The sequence below is a fragment of the Corvus cornix genome, chromosome 2 (genome assembly GCF_000738735.6).
Source record: "Corvus cornix cornix isolate S_Up_H32 chromosome 2, ASM73873v5, whole genome shotgun sequence".
NCBI classification, from domain to species: domain Eukaryota; kingdom Metazoa; phylum Chordata; class Aves; order Passeriformes; family Corvidae; genus Corvus; species Corvus cornix.
This window is the reverse complement of record NC_046333.1, coordinates 45,016,088-45,029,664: the sequence shown is the minus strand read 5'-3', so window position 1 is coordinate 45,029,664 and position 13,577 is coordinate 45,016,088. Positions and strand designations below refer to the sequence as shown.

General features: G+C 39.9%; 1 protein-coding gene across 4 annotated transcripts in view; it reads left to right on the top strand.

Moving 5' to 3' along the window:
• CREB5 (cAMP responsive element binding protein 5) overlaps positions 1-13,577 on the top strand; it is a 258,114-nt gene that overhangs the window by 28,521 nt on the left and 216,016 nt on the right. The gene's annotated exons all lie outside the window — the stretch shown is intronic.

Here is a 13,577-nt window from a genome sequence, read left to right as displayed (position 1 = left end):
TGTACCTAAGATTGAAATCTATAAAGAAAATTGTAGAGTTTACTTAAAAGCTTAGCATTAGTGCTGGAAGCAAGACAACCTGTGAATACTTCTCACAAACAACTGATTGCAATGAAATAAGCTTTCAATGTATTGATCTTTGCTCTTTTATGTTTGTTAGAGCTTAGGTAACACTCAGTGGAATTTTTTCAGGTTAACTTCAAGTAGAAGATGTATCCTGTATCTCCACATACGTTTTTTGTTATTTGTGAAGTGATACCAGAGGAGACCCTTGCATTTTAGATTGGTTAGTTAGCCCAGATGTTTTTACATGAGTAGAGACATTTTGTTGCTTCTTTTCTTACCATTGCCTACATAAAGGAGATAACTTTTTAAGTCTACAGCCCAGCCAAGAACATATGAAGGGTATTAGTGTAGTATCAAAGTACCTTGGAGAAGGATCTTATTTTTTTTTAAATGCTGTAACAACAAAAAGTTTATAACACCCTGTGTACTACAGGCAAATGCATGCTATGACGTAGTACAAAACTGCATAAAATAAACTGCTACATACGTAAATGCAAAATGAATGATCCAAGATCAGAGGCTTCTTCATTTCAGACCAAGGCAGTGCTTGAGGAAGGAGAATGTGAGGGAGAAGGAGGGAAGTGTAGCGTATGAGTCTGCTAGAGGAGATGGATGGTAGTGCTTGGAAGGAGATTTGTGACAATCCTGTTCGTTCTTGATGCTCCCCAGGTATTTTTTATTCTGCAGAATTATGCAAAGAATCATATTATTTGGATGATCCAACCAAAATGTGTGTTAAATTTTTTTTTGCCTGTTTTGACACGAGAAGATAATAGCACGTATTTATAATTGCCACTTACTGTCTTGAAAGAAAATCTAGCAGTATTAAAATTCAAAAAGCTATTTGTGGCATTGATGAATGAAAAAGCATTAGTCAGTATCTGTAGCTGTCCATAAAAATAGCTCTCTCTGTGAAGAAAACTTAGCCTTACCTGTAAAAATATTGGATATTATATCACACAAGATTATGACAACTAGAGCATATAGACTTAATGGCCTTCATATCATTAGCATATACTTGGAAAGGAGTATCCTGCAGTAATATGGCTTTCTGAGAAAACTCCTGACTCCTCAGGTGACTGATTGGAGGCAGATGATACACCAAGAGGATCTGTCAAGTGCTAAGGATCAAAGTGTCTTTCAAAAAGTGCACTGCCTTTCCAGAAACTGAAGCCTGCATTTGTAATCCCTTAATTGGAGGCAGTCACTGATATTACTACACTGTGAAATCTGCCTTTGCTGGGATTCTGCCACCTCAATTATGCCTTTATTTTCTGATTATTATGCCTCTATAGCATAGGTACTATGAAGTAGACATAGATCTGGCCAGTTGGCAGAAGATATCCATAGCATGGTTGCTTTACTGACACATAGATGTCAGTAGGCTTAGTGATTCTGTTTGTGCTTTGTTTTTTTTGTTTAATGGATTATAGTATCTATTTTATTAGGGAATGTGAATGCTTACATTACTTTCAAAATAAGGCTATGTTTTTCACTGTCCTGGTACAAATCTCAGTGATTTTCTGTTCTTGCAAGGAAGGCAAAAGGAATTATGTATTCCCATACTTGCTAGACCTTCAAAACAGCTTATATATTAAATTCTCTTTTTAGAAACTGAGGCAATTATATGTTGAAATAGCTTTTAAAGTTTTTTTTAAATTCTATTTTAAGTTCTCATACAAAGTATTCGTTAGTCATAACTCTCTGCACCCTAGTTCAAAATGAGATAAATTATATTAATTAAAAATGCAAAAAGCCAGATCAGTCTGTGCAGTCCATTCCCAAAATAATGATCTTGTAGTTAATCAGTACATTGTAACTATAAATATATATGTATTTATTTCCTGACTTTGCCATCAACTTTGCATGACTTGGGATAGATCATGTAAGCTAGAATCTTCTAGATGAATCTACAGATAAAATATATTTAAAGCTCCTTTCAGTTAATTGTGATTGTGAGCATCTTTCAGCTCTGTTAAAAAGCATTAAAATCAATCTCAAAAGTGTGTTCTTTAGCCTCTTGTCTATAATTTTGGCATAGTATTACATCTTTGTGTTAGAGAGACTACTGAGAGAAGAATGAACAAAATAATGTGTATGTGTCTGACTTTTTCTTATTTGCTTACTTTCAAAGATAAATATTCCCTAAAGGGATATGATTGGAAAAGGGTGTGTGTGGCAGGAGTTGAAAATGAAGCCTTTTAAAGTATTTCTGATTGGACACATAAAAAACTGGAGCGCTCAGTATCACCGCTTGCTCTTGAAAATCTTAGCCAAGATTTTTTCGTTTTTCCCAGAAGAGCTATGGCCAGGACGGCTGAGGCTTGAAAGTTGTGTATTTACATAAGTGCAAGTTACAAATCTGTGGTTTTTAGAGATGTTTGAATTTCACCGCTTTACACTTGCAGTATGCTGTAAGTTGCTGTGAGTAGTTCACAGGTTGCGAATGTACAGCCTACAGAGAATTACTCCTCGCTTTGCCTCTTTCTTTTTAGGAAAAGTAGTATTTTTTTTCATATGTGCCAGTTTTTAAGGTTCTTGTTTGTAGTTATGGCTTGGTCACTGCCAGAAATCTGTGGCTAGTCACTGATTAGGAATTGCTTCATTTTGATGTACTGCCTCCTTCACCGAGGCAATAATCCATGGCCCAGAGAGGCTGATTTTTTTGAATGTGATACAGCAGTCTTCTGAGAAGAGTTCTGGAGACTTAAATTGCTGAGGGGTACTTGCATCCCTGTAGGAGGAAAGGAAAGGTGCCTTTGCACACTCTCACCTACCCCACAGACTTGAATGTCCGTGCACACAGACAAGCGCCGTCACTCCCGGAGTGCAGAACTCTCTCTCTGATCCTCCGAGGGTCTCCTGTAGTTTGCATGGGCATTTGCCCAATGATGGGTGCTGTTTCAGCTGCTTCTGGAAGGCAGACTCATCCTCATACCAGTGTCCAGTCACTGGTAGCAGTTCGCTTTGCAGTGGCTGTATTAGTCAAGAGCAGAGTGGCAGCCCATGTCAGATGTCCCCTTCTTGTCAAGAGGCAGTGGAGCAATGGCTGTATTTATGTCTCTTCTGCATCCCAAATCTCTCATTCCTTGAGGTGGGGCTTGAGGTCTGACTAGACAGAAGTACATAGGCTGTGTACAGCCTGTCTGGGTTTTTTACAGAGAGGAGAGGAGAGGAGAGGAGAGGAGAGGAGAGGAGAGGAGAGGAGAGGAGAGGAGAGGAGAGGAGAGGAGAGGAGAGGAGAGGAGAGGAGAGGAGAGGAGAGGAGAGGAGAGGAGAGGAGAGGAGAGGAGAGGAGAGGAGAGGAGAGGAGAGGGATCACCACCTTTGTGCTCAAAGAAAGCATATATTTGCAAAAAGCCTTTGAAGACCTGTGTTGGCTTCCCATCAAAGTTAGCCCCTCTCCTGGGTCCAGACCTTTAATGGTTGAGAAGCTTGACCCAAGGGTTGCAGACACATCCAGGGCAGAGCAGGAAGACAGAGCCTACCGGGGGGGTCTGCAGGAGGGCGGGGGGAGCAGCACAAAATGTTTTGGGCTTTTTGTTTTGTTTTGGATGTCTGCCAAGGAGTTTGTGGGCCATTCTGTTCGGTTTCCAAGTCAGGTACCTGAATTGCTGGGGCAGATGGTCCTAGGCCTTTTCTCAGTGCTGGCTGGAAGGAGGTGTTGTGGGGGACTCTGCCATTGGCTTGTATCATGACAGGGGAAGAGGGGCTTCGCTTCTAAGCCTGCCAGCCCAGGGCACTGCTTGCTGCTCCTTGTGTTTTTGGTGCTGGGCCTTGGTAGTGGCTGATTTCAGAGCCCTGGGAGCAGCTGTGCCTGCAGCACGGCACTGTTTGTCGGTGAGACCTGCATGGGACGCTGAAGCTGATGGTGCTTCAGGTACTGCAGAAGACTAAGCCTAAAATACCTACCCTGCCTCCCCCAAAAGGCTTTCATTAACTATTGTGAATTATTCATCTAGTTCATAGTTTTAACTCTTTTGATAGGATGGAAGACTCCAGTCTCACAAACAGCTTCCATAAGGAGCTGGTTGTAAGTGGGCCACAACCTATGGGGACAACGTTTTTTAGCAGGTTGCAATATTTAGCAATGTTGCAATAGGACAGGGGTTAATGGTTTTAAACTGAAGAAGGATTGATCTAGACTAGGTGTAAGGAAGAATTTTTTTACAATGAGGGTGATTAAATACTGGAATGGGCTGCCCAGAGAGGTGGTGAATGCCCCATCCCTGGAAACATTCAAGGTCAGGTTGGACCGGGCTCCGAGCAACCTGATCTAGTAGAAGATGTCCCTACTTTATTGCAGCGGGTTGGACTAGATGACCTTTAGAGGTACCTTTTGACTCAAAATATCCTGTGATTCTATGAAAATATAAACTCTTGCTTTAATGTCTGCAGCTTATTTGAGTGTATATTTTTTTCTGGGTTATTAGTTCAAGCAAATCCTTGCTTACTGCTTTACTTGTGTACTGCCCTTTCAAAGTCTAAATACATTGTGTTGTATTCAATGCAATGGATGATTTGGAAGCAGCTTTTTAACCCAGTCTCAGAACTCAGACCTGCTTATTTTTATGAAGGTATTTTGACAGCAAGATAATTCCATCTTTGTTTTCCTAAAAACATATGGATAAGCCTAAATCCAAATGACACATACCCGAAATAGGTTGTTACACTGCTGTTAGTAAAGCTAGTTATATGACTGGTGAGAAATGTGCCTGAAGATAAAGTGTGTGTATTTGAGGATGCCAGCAGCTTCACATGTATAAAGTGTTGCAAATCAGCCTGTCCCTTGATTTTTCAGGGCTGAAAAGAGCGCTTTTCGGTTTTTAGTGTCTAAAACCCTCTAGTGCTGAGTACTGCCTGAGGGGGCCTGTTGGGCAGCTAGTGTTCTCAGCAGAGATTTGTTACTCCAGAGGATTTTATCTTATAACTAGGAACAGTGAACATTGAAGGTTTGATTTGGGATTTTTTTTCTTGGTAATTTTGCAGAGAGAGCAGTTTCCCAACTAAAAAAAAAACCAAAAATCTTTAAAAATGGCAATTAAAAAATGGTGAAAGTTAATAATTAATGTTTTGTAGCTGATTTATTAATAGCCTCATTTTTCTATTTAATGAAAATCTTAAACTGTCTTGTATGTTAACTATAAAGCAAAAAAAAGTAAAAAGTGAGATTGGTCTTAGTTTAAAATTATTTTAAACATACAGAATTGCAGAGTTTTATCCATAAAATGTTAAAGTTTGTTTGCAGAGTTCTGGTTTAGGGATTATTTTATATAATAAAATATGGAAGGAAAATTTGGGCTTGGCAGAATTTTCAAAGCTTGTCTTAAAGCCCCTAACTGCTTCTGGTATGAAAGTCAGCTAAGCAGCCTTGTGTTGTTGTTTCCCCCAGGATATCTTTTATGCTTTCTTTTTTTTTTTTCTTCCTTCCCTTTGGAAATCCAAGTGTTTATTTGCATGCAAGTTAGGTGAATTTTTTTATCTATTTGTGTATTGTAAACCAAAGCAATTAGCATACTGCAGTTACAGTACACTTAAAAACCAAAACAACCCTACAAAACCTTCAGTCAATATTATTCCTGGAGGGAAAACTCTTAATTAAATTGTATGCAAACTACAACAATAGGCAAAGTTGTTTGGTGTTTAATAATAACTGTTTGGGGCAGGGGGGGAAGAGTGAAAAAGTAAGTGTAGCAGAGAGCTTTGCATGCCATTAACCCAAGGATAGAAATGAGGTCAGCCTTTGAAGGGATGGACAGCACACTTATCTGCCAGCATTGGAAAGTCCCAAAAGATTAGGTTATTTGCCAGATGTTACTGGGAGTTCATCATTGACACCTTCTGCTTCATAGGCTTCATCTCTTGCCACAGTTGCAGCTGCCTTTTCTGCCCTTTGCAGGCTTCCTGGAGATCTTCTCCACTTCATAATGCTTTATTTTTTTCCTTGAAATAGTTTTTTTTTTTGTTTTTTTTTGTTTGTTTCATAGTAATAGGCATAGTGAACCATCTTAACTTTTGAAGTTGATCTGAAGACTCACTGTTTTTCTTTCATACACCCACTATAATCCTCTTGGCATAGGAACCCCAGACATGAGGCACAGTGACTGCTACAGCTCCAGGAACTGGGCTGTGTTTGTGAAACGATGTTTAGAAGACAGACTACTCACCTCACTTAATATTGGTAACCTTTCAAAGATGAATGAAAATTGGGGCAGTCTTTCTGACAGGCTAAGCATTTTCTCTTCTTTTTTATCCCTTTGCCTGGAAAAGTAACTGTAAATGCAATTCTAAGCAGACCATTCTTGTATTATTAGCAACTTTGTAGGTAATCAAATATTACACTGAAGTGTTGTTAAGTGTGTAACCTACTAAAAATTAGTAGTGAGGGAGAGTGGGTGCTATCAGATCCATGTTAGTAATGACTGTATGAGCATGGAATGGCGTTCTCTGCATGTGTCTTCTCCTTTAAATCTTTCAAGAGTTCGGTAGTAAATATTGATTTCAGCTAATGGTGGTTTTAACTTCTTTGTGCACATGCTTTGCCCCAAGGGACTCTGTCACATACAGGGAAAAGCCAAGACTTGCTCATAAAGAACAGAGCAAATATGTTTTTCCTTTAAAATGCTAGATGTTAGTGATTGTCTCTTGAAGCAAGATTCCTGCTACTTGTGTTACTATGATTGTTTTGCAGTTCTGCCACCTTCCTTTGAGCAGAATGATTGATTCTGACCTAAATCCTTATTTATCTATATATTTGTTATATATATATATTATATATATATATATATTATCACCCAGTATGTGCATCTGGTAAAAGAAGCCTCAGTGTTAAAGCTTTTAAAATAGTGGAGGGTCCTTTTGAACCCCAGCATTTAAAGCATTTGACATGTTGAATCTTGCTTTAGCATATCCCATCCTTTCCTCCCTTTCTTCCCTCTATTCCCTTCCATCGCTTTATTCCCTTTCCTCCTTTTCCTCCCTTTCCTCTTTCTTCCCATTTCCTCCCTTCCTTTTTCTCCCTTCCCTCACTTCTTTCCCTTCCTTCCTTTCCTTCTTCTACTTTTCCCCATTTCCCCCCTTGCTTTTCCTCCTCTTCCCCCTCCCCTCTTTTTCTCCATCCTTCCTTCCTTCTCTCCCTTTCAAGACCCTCAAGTCTAACTTAGTCTTCTGACACTAGCACTTCAGTTAAATGTCTGATGATACAGGACAATTACAGTATTTGTTCAGGTTCAGATAATCTTGACATTCAGATGCTGTTTTACTCCCCATAGACACATGAAGTTCTCCCTGACATTTGTCATGTTAAGTCTGCAGACCCAGATACCAGTTTTACTTTCATAGGTCTGGATTAGCTGTTGAATTTCCAGCACTGGAAGGCAGAAAAATTGCATGTAGGGAAAATGGAGAAGTGCTTCAGGTATTGTTTCTGTCTGATGGTGTGCGAAATGTTGCCGTTGAATAGTGCCTTTTCCCTATGTTGGAACAGCTTGTGCTGCTGCTTGTTCTGTTAAGCAAGCCTCGGCACTGTCAGCGAGGTTCCAGTTTGGTCTCTCATGTCCTTTTAGACTTGAAACTAGGGACAGCAGGTATTAGGGTTATTCTGCAAATGCCATCAGTGGGGGACAGTTGCAGAACTACAAGTCTGGGCCATTTCCAGGTTAGGCTGGCCCTGTTTGGCCAATCACAGAGTGCAAAATAACCACATTATTCCTCAAAGTGTTTTTCCAGAGTTGAAGTAATAGCCATCTTGCCCTATAAAGATCTTATTTCTCCTATAGAATGTTTCTGTGCTGAGATAACTTTCATGAACTGTTTTCAAAAGTGTTAGGTATTTTTTTTGTGTGTTTTCATTTTATGTCACTTTTCATTTTAAAGTCACTTTTCACCTCTGTTCTCCTATTTCCATTTTTGTCTTCTGTGGCCTGTGCTTAATAACTCCACGGCCATTTCTGTAAAACAGCAAATCCATTTGCACTATAGCAAGTAAATCTGTGATGGGTTTCCTATACTAAAACAGGCAGTCCAAGAAATATAATTATTTAGACTTGTGCATTTCCACTAGACTTGAGATCCTGATCATCCAGTGCAGAGGACAAATTGTGCCCTCTACCAAATACTTGCATGGGTGATACACAGTGTTGGGCTCTCATGCTGCTGCTACGTGGGAAGGCAGTAGATCATCTGCTTTCTATTTTGAGTTTCTTTTTCAGAGGTATCCTTTTACTCCCCTCCTCTTCCTCAGCCCAGTCCTCAGTGGTTTGCAGTCCTTCCACTGTCTTTCTCTTTTCCATTTCCGCTGGTATCTTCTTGCCCCCAGTCCCCCAGTGGTTCTTCCTCCCTGTGCTTCCCCCACTCCTTAATTCCAGAGTTTTACAAAATCCATTTTTGTTCCATTTTGAAATATCCTATCTTCACCCCATATTCTTTTAGTTATTATCCCTGGTTCTGCTCTTTTTTGAGAAGAAAGCAGCTCTGCATAAGCCGAAGAAAGTTAGGAAGCAGCTATTTGGCTTTCTCTGATAACAGAAGCAGTGAGTTTGTAAACCAAATGGCCATGTAAAAAGAACTGGGGTGTTTGGAAGCATGAAAAAGAATCTTTTTGATACTCCATTTGCAAATGATCCTGAAGCATGCCAGTGGCTAGCAACTTCACAGATGCCAGCCATGGGGAAAATACCGAAGCAAGGCTGCTTGCCGTTGAGGCAATTCACACATCAACTGCTTATTGAGAGCACTTGGCTCTGCTTGAAGATTTATGGGCCTCTCTTCTTTTAAAACAAATGAGTAAAGGACCAAGCTGAGTGTTTTTCCACACATAAATATCATAAATGCAATCCCAAAAACTTCACTGGAGTAACAGTGAGGTCTCAAGCCCCAGCTCAAATGTGCATTGTATTAAAGTCCTTCTTGGGGACTCCAGACACAAATTGCTTTCCAGCATCCAGAACCATTTGGAAATGCTTTAATCCTGAAACCAGGGGGTTTCTAATGGAAATGCTGACAGACCCTTCGTTGTAGCAGCTGAAGCAGGCAGGGCTGTGATAATGAGCCCTGTATGCCTGGATGTGGAAAGCATGATGCTAGTTCAGAAAACAAGTGCTTCCACTGAAAAGCCCACGCTGACAAAAACCACCGTGCAACGTTCCAGCACAATGCTGCTTAAAATTGGCTTTGCTCAAGCAAGTATGTATTGGGAACAACCGTAGGCATTAACCCTGTGTGTATTATGCTTCCAAAACCAACAAGTCTTAATAGCATTTCTAATAACGCTCTAATTATCTATAAATAGTGCTGTACCGAATAGCCATGACTAGCAGTTTAAAATGCTGCATACACCGATGGGGTTCTTTGCTATTCACAAGTGCAGTGTAACCATGTCTACTCTCACTTTTTAAACATTGTGCCCATGACCCTAAAAAATAGGTAATGCTTCATTTATTGCTCATGTCTCTGCATACCGCTGCTAGCGCTAGCGACCGTGTATTTTGTACCTGTATTTGGAAATCTCAGTGACCTTGGTCACACCAGGCTGAAGAAACCTGTCCTGCAAGCATGCACCCAGGTGATTAATTTCAACAAACAGGTTGCTTATAGGAGTGTAATTACTCACTTGTGCAAATGGCGGGATGGGTGCACTGACCTGTATTAGACACATTGTAGTATACACCTCCCCATCGGTTCTTTTCCTCTGTTAATCAGAGGCCTGAAAACCCTGCAACATTTAGACAGCTTGAGGTTGAAGGCTGAAATGTCACTTTTAAAAGAGGGTTAAAAAGGTCACACAGCTGCAAATAATAATAGCCCAATGAAAATCAGATTCTTACTGCAGCCCACTTCAAGAATAACATTGAAACAGGAAACAAGCCTGCTTGATGTTTTTACCAGTGTGGCAGTAAGATTACTGCTGAGTTTAAAAAGAGGGAGAGAGAGACAGAAAGGAGTATGATTTCTTGGTGTTATATGTAAGAACTGTTTTTCTGGTCCAGAAAAGATGATCCTGGGCTCTGCAAAGTCTCCTTGAGGAGCCTGAGGACATGGGGTACTTCCCTCTGGATGCTGCTGAGAGGAGATGTAGTTTGTTGCTGTGTTCTGAGGGTGGTTTTGTTTCTTCTGTTTGCTTTTATTTCTTTGTTATGTTCTTGCATTCCTCACTGTGGGCTTCAGTTTTATTAATTATAATAAAAACTTTTTAGAAGTATCTTATACAAAAATCAAGGAGGAGAAGAAAATCATGGCTTGCTGCAGAACTTACTTGTTCTCTTCCACATGACGTGGCTTGGAGAAGACTTTCTCTTGTATTTTTATTTATTTCTTTTTATAATTAGAATACCTTAACTTCTCCTGAGCAGAGTGATATTTCAGGAGAATGGCAGGCTACAACAGCATAGCAGATTTCCTCACTTAGATATTCTGCCAATAAGGCTCTTTACGTGGTCACAATAGGGCAATAAATGCTGACAGATGTTGTTAACATGTCTATTAAAATTCAGCCCCCTTTTCTGCTGGATTATACACGCATGGCTATTGTTAATAATATCAGAACTAATGCTGACGTATCAATAATAGTGTTCGCTTTTATTTATAATCCTTGATTGTTTCTTCAAAAAGGTCACAAAGTTGCAATAAATTAAGCTATTGATAACAGAAGCAAAAAATTCAGACTGGAGTAATTTTTTAGCTTTACAGTCATCATAGATTTGTCTGATATTCTTCATGTGCATTAATTGCAGCACTTATAGGTAGTACTACAAGAGTTGCATGAGTGTAACTTGGATTTTTAAGATCCCAAAGGCTAATAAGCTCCCTAATTTAGATGGAAAGGCTGCTGTGATTTATTTTTATTAGGTGAAGTCAAAATGTTGCCATTGGTTGTGTTATTTCCTTCCTTCACCTGCACACAGTGTGGAAAAAGAAGACGTGGATTGTGTGGCCCAGCAACACACGAGACATGTGAAGGGAAGTGTGTGCCAGAGGCTGTGTGCAGCTGTCTGAGCTGAAGGATGGGAGATGCGTGCCCCCATCCTAAGAAGGATGCCGTGCAAGCTGTGCTATACACAACCAGAACACCTCTGTGCTGAAAGCCCCCATCCTGCTGCAAACCTGGGGTGAGGCCCTGTGTTGCTGGTGCATCTGCAGCTCTTGCAGAGTTCAGTGGGATTGAGGCATGCTGAGGTTCACACTCACAGCCCAGACTTTCAGCTGCTTGTTTCTGGTCAACATTCAAGAATAAAGCATATGGAATTACTGCCATATGATAACCAAGCACCAGACACTCTCAAAAAGTGTAGGCAGCAGGCAACTTCTTTCACTCATTTACTGTTGTAAGAGAGTCAATAGCACCATAGCCTCAGCTGGGGCGATTGCATCACATATAAACACCAATTCTGCATGGTGCAATTTGTCTTGAGGGCACCTTACTACCTGGTGACATGTTATATGGGTCAAGTTCTGCTAGACAGCACCTTGGAGTGGAGGTGGTATAGCCATTCTGGATTATTACTCGTTTTATGTTTAGCGTCTGCAAAGAATGATTCTCATGGAAACAAGCAATTGCTTGTACATTTGTGGAAAACAATTTGATGGTGAATCTGACTCCTTTTCCAGGTATTGAGAGTAAACACCAAATCCATGTTTTCTTAGAGCTGATTTCCTGGAGCTGATCCCCATGCTCAAGATTCTAGTCCTCATCTAGTATGTTATTTTGGTACTTAGTCCATGCTTATCCACCTAGATAACCCTAAGAATCATTTAATCGTTATCAGAGCATGCGCTGTTGGATTCAGGGACTAAAGGTCAAGCTCAGGGTGGGGAAGGAAGACTTAGACTTGCAATACTCAATAAGAAATCAAACCCCAGATAATTCCTGGTATTGTTTTGAAATTCACTTGGACACTTGGGACCAGAATTGTAACTATCTTGTTTTCTTTAACTGAGTCTCATCTGTTGTTTTGCTATTGAAAATGCTGTTGTCACTGTCCCCTGAGGAGGGGAAAAAGGGGTAACAGAAACCTTTGGCAGTGCTTCAGTTGCAATTGAGATATTAAATAAAGCCTTTCATTATCCATGCGTAGCTTCTTTTTTTTTCTTTCCTTGAAAAGGAGAAAGTTATCTGTAGGAAAGACAACATCCCTGGGGTCACATCCCATAAATAGAGGTGGATTTAAAAATCTAACTTAGCTGGAGGTTTTGATTTTGTTTTTTGCGGGGGTTTGTTTTTCTAGTCAGTTATCTCTCTGCTGCTTGTTTCTTTCAGACAGGCTAGTGTAATTCAGAGTATTTTTATGGCTTCATTTCTGAAGAGCTTGTCTATGCACAGTCTGGAACTGAAATAACTGAAATTAGAAGTAATTTAACACCTTTAGTTATTTTAGTATGCGAATATACTCTTTCATTTCTGATTATGAGTATCCTATTTCAGTTTAACATAGCTGTAAGTTAAATCAAAACAGGATGTGAATAATCTTAAAGGAGTAAATTAGGTACAATTTTAGTTATTTCAGTTCTAGCCTTGTGTGGATACATAGGTTATGCCTGAGTTAGGGTTTTTCTTGACACCTGATTGTATTTGGTGCCATAAATCACTTGTCTCAGGCCAGATATTGGTAGAGATGCCCTCGTCAGGAAGACTAGTTGATGTTTATTATCACCTTTTGGGAGTAGTGCCCTTCTGGAGGTTGAAGGGGAAATAAAAGTAGAATCACTTCTGAATTCTGCTTCTAGGAGTCAGTGGAGTCAGATAGAGTGGAGATTTTTATGTCACAATTAGGAAAATATACTGTCAGGCTAATGTTGTCCACCAGAGTGAATTTTAATTAAAAAGAAAATGTTATCATCCAGTGAAAATAATTGCTGCAAGTACGGGTCTGGCTGATGTACAGGTTAATGGTGTATTATACTATCAACTGTAAGCATGGTAAAGGCACTGCTGATGATAGGAAGCAATGAACTGTAGTTTGAAAAAAATTCAGTGGGTTTGAGCAACTTTACCATCTGTCCTTCGGCAGATTTTCATAGTTTTAAAATCAAATTCTGCTCCTCCACCAAGATATTTCTCTTTGGTTCATGAAAAAATTACACAAATACAACACAGGTATTTTTCTAAGAGGGGCTGTGGTGAGGTTGAGTTTTAAGGGATTTCAGGGAATCTCTAAACATAAATCATCTGCTTTAAGACGGGTCAGCCACTGAATTCTAGCTGGTAAAAACAGTTGTACCAACAGGCTGAAAACATTTCCAAAATAAATGAATTATTTATTTTACTCCCTAGAATTCTACTATTTTTTTTTTTTTTCCTGTTCAGGGACACTGCCCTAATATTGACTCAAATTCAGCCGCATAACTGCATTCTGAGGGGGAATGTTTCACCCTTTGCTTTTATTCAAGACTCCGGAGCTTTTCCCCAGGGTTTAGTTCAAGGTTACAGGACTGGAACTGCTATGGGGAAGTGCAGTTTTAGACAAAACTTCACTTCTCAAGCTCCTGAGGCTCCTTTTAAAGGACGGGGCTGCACA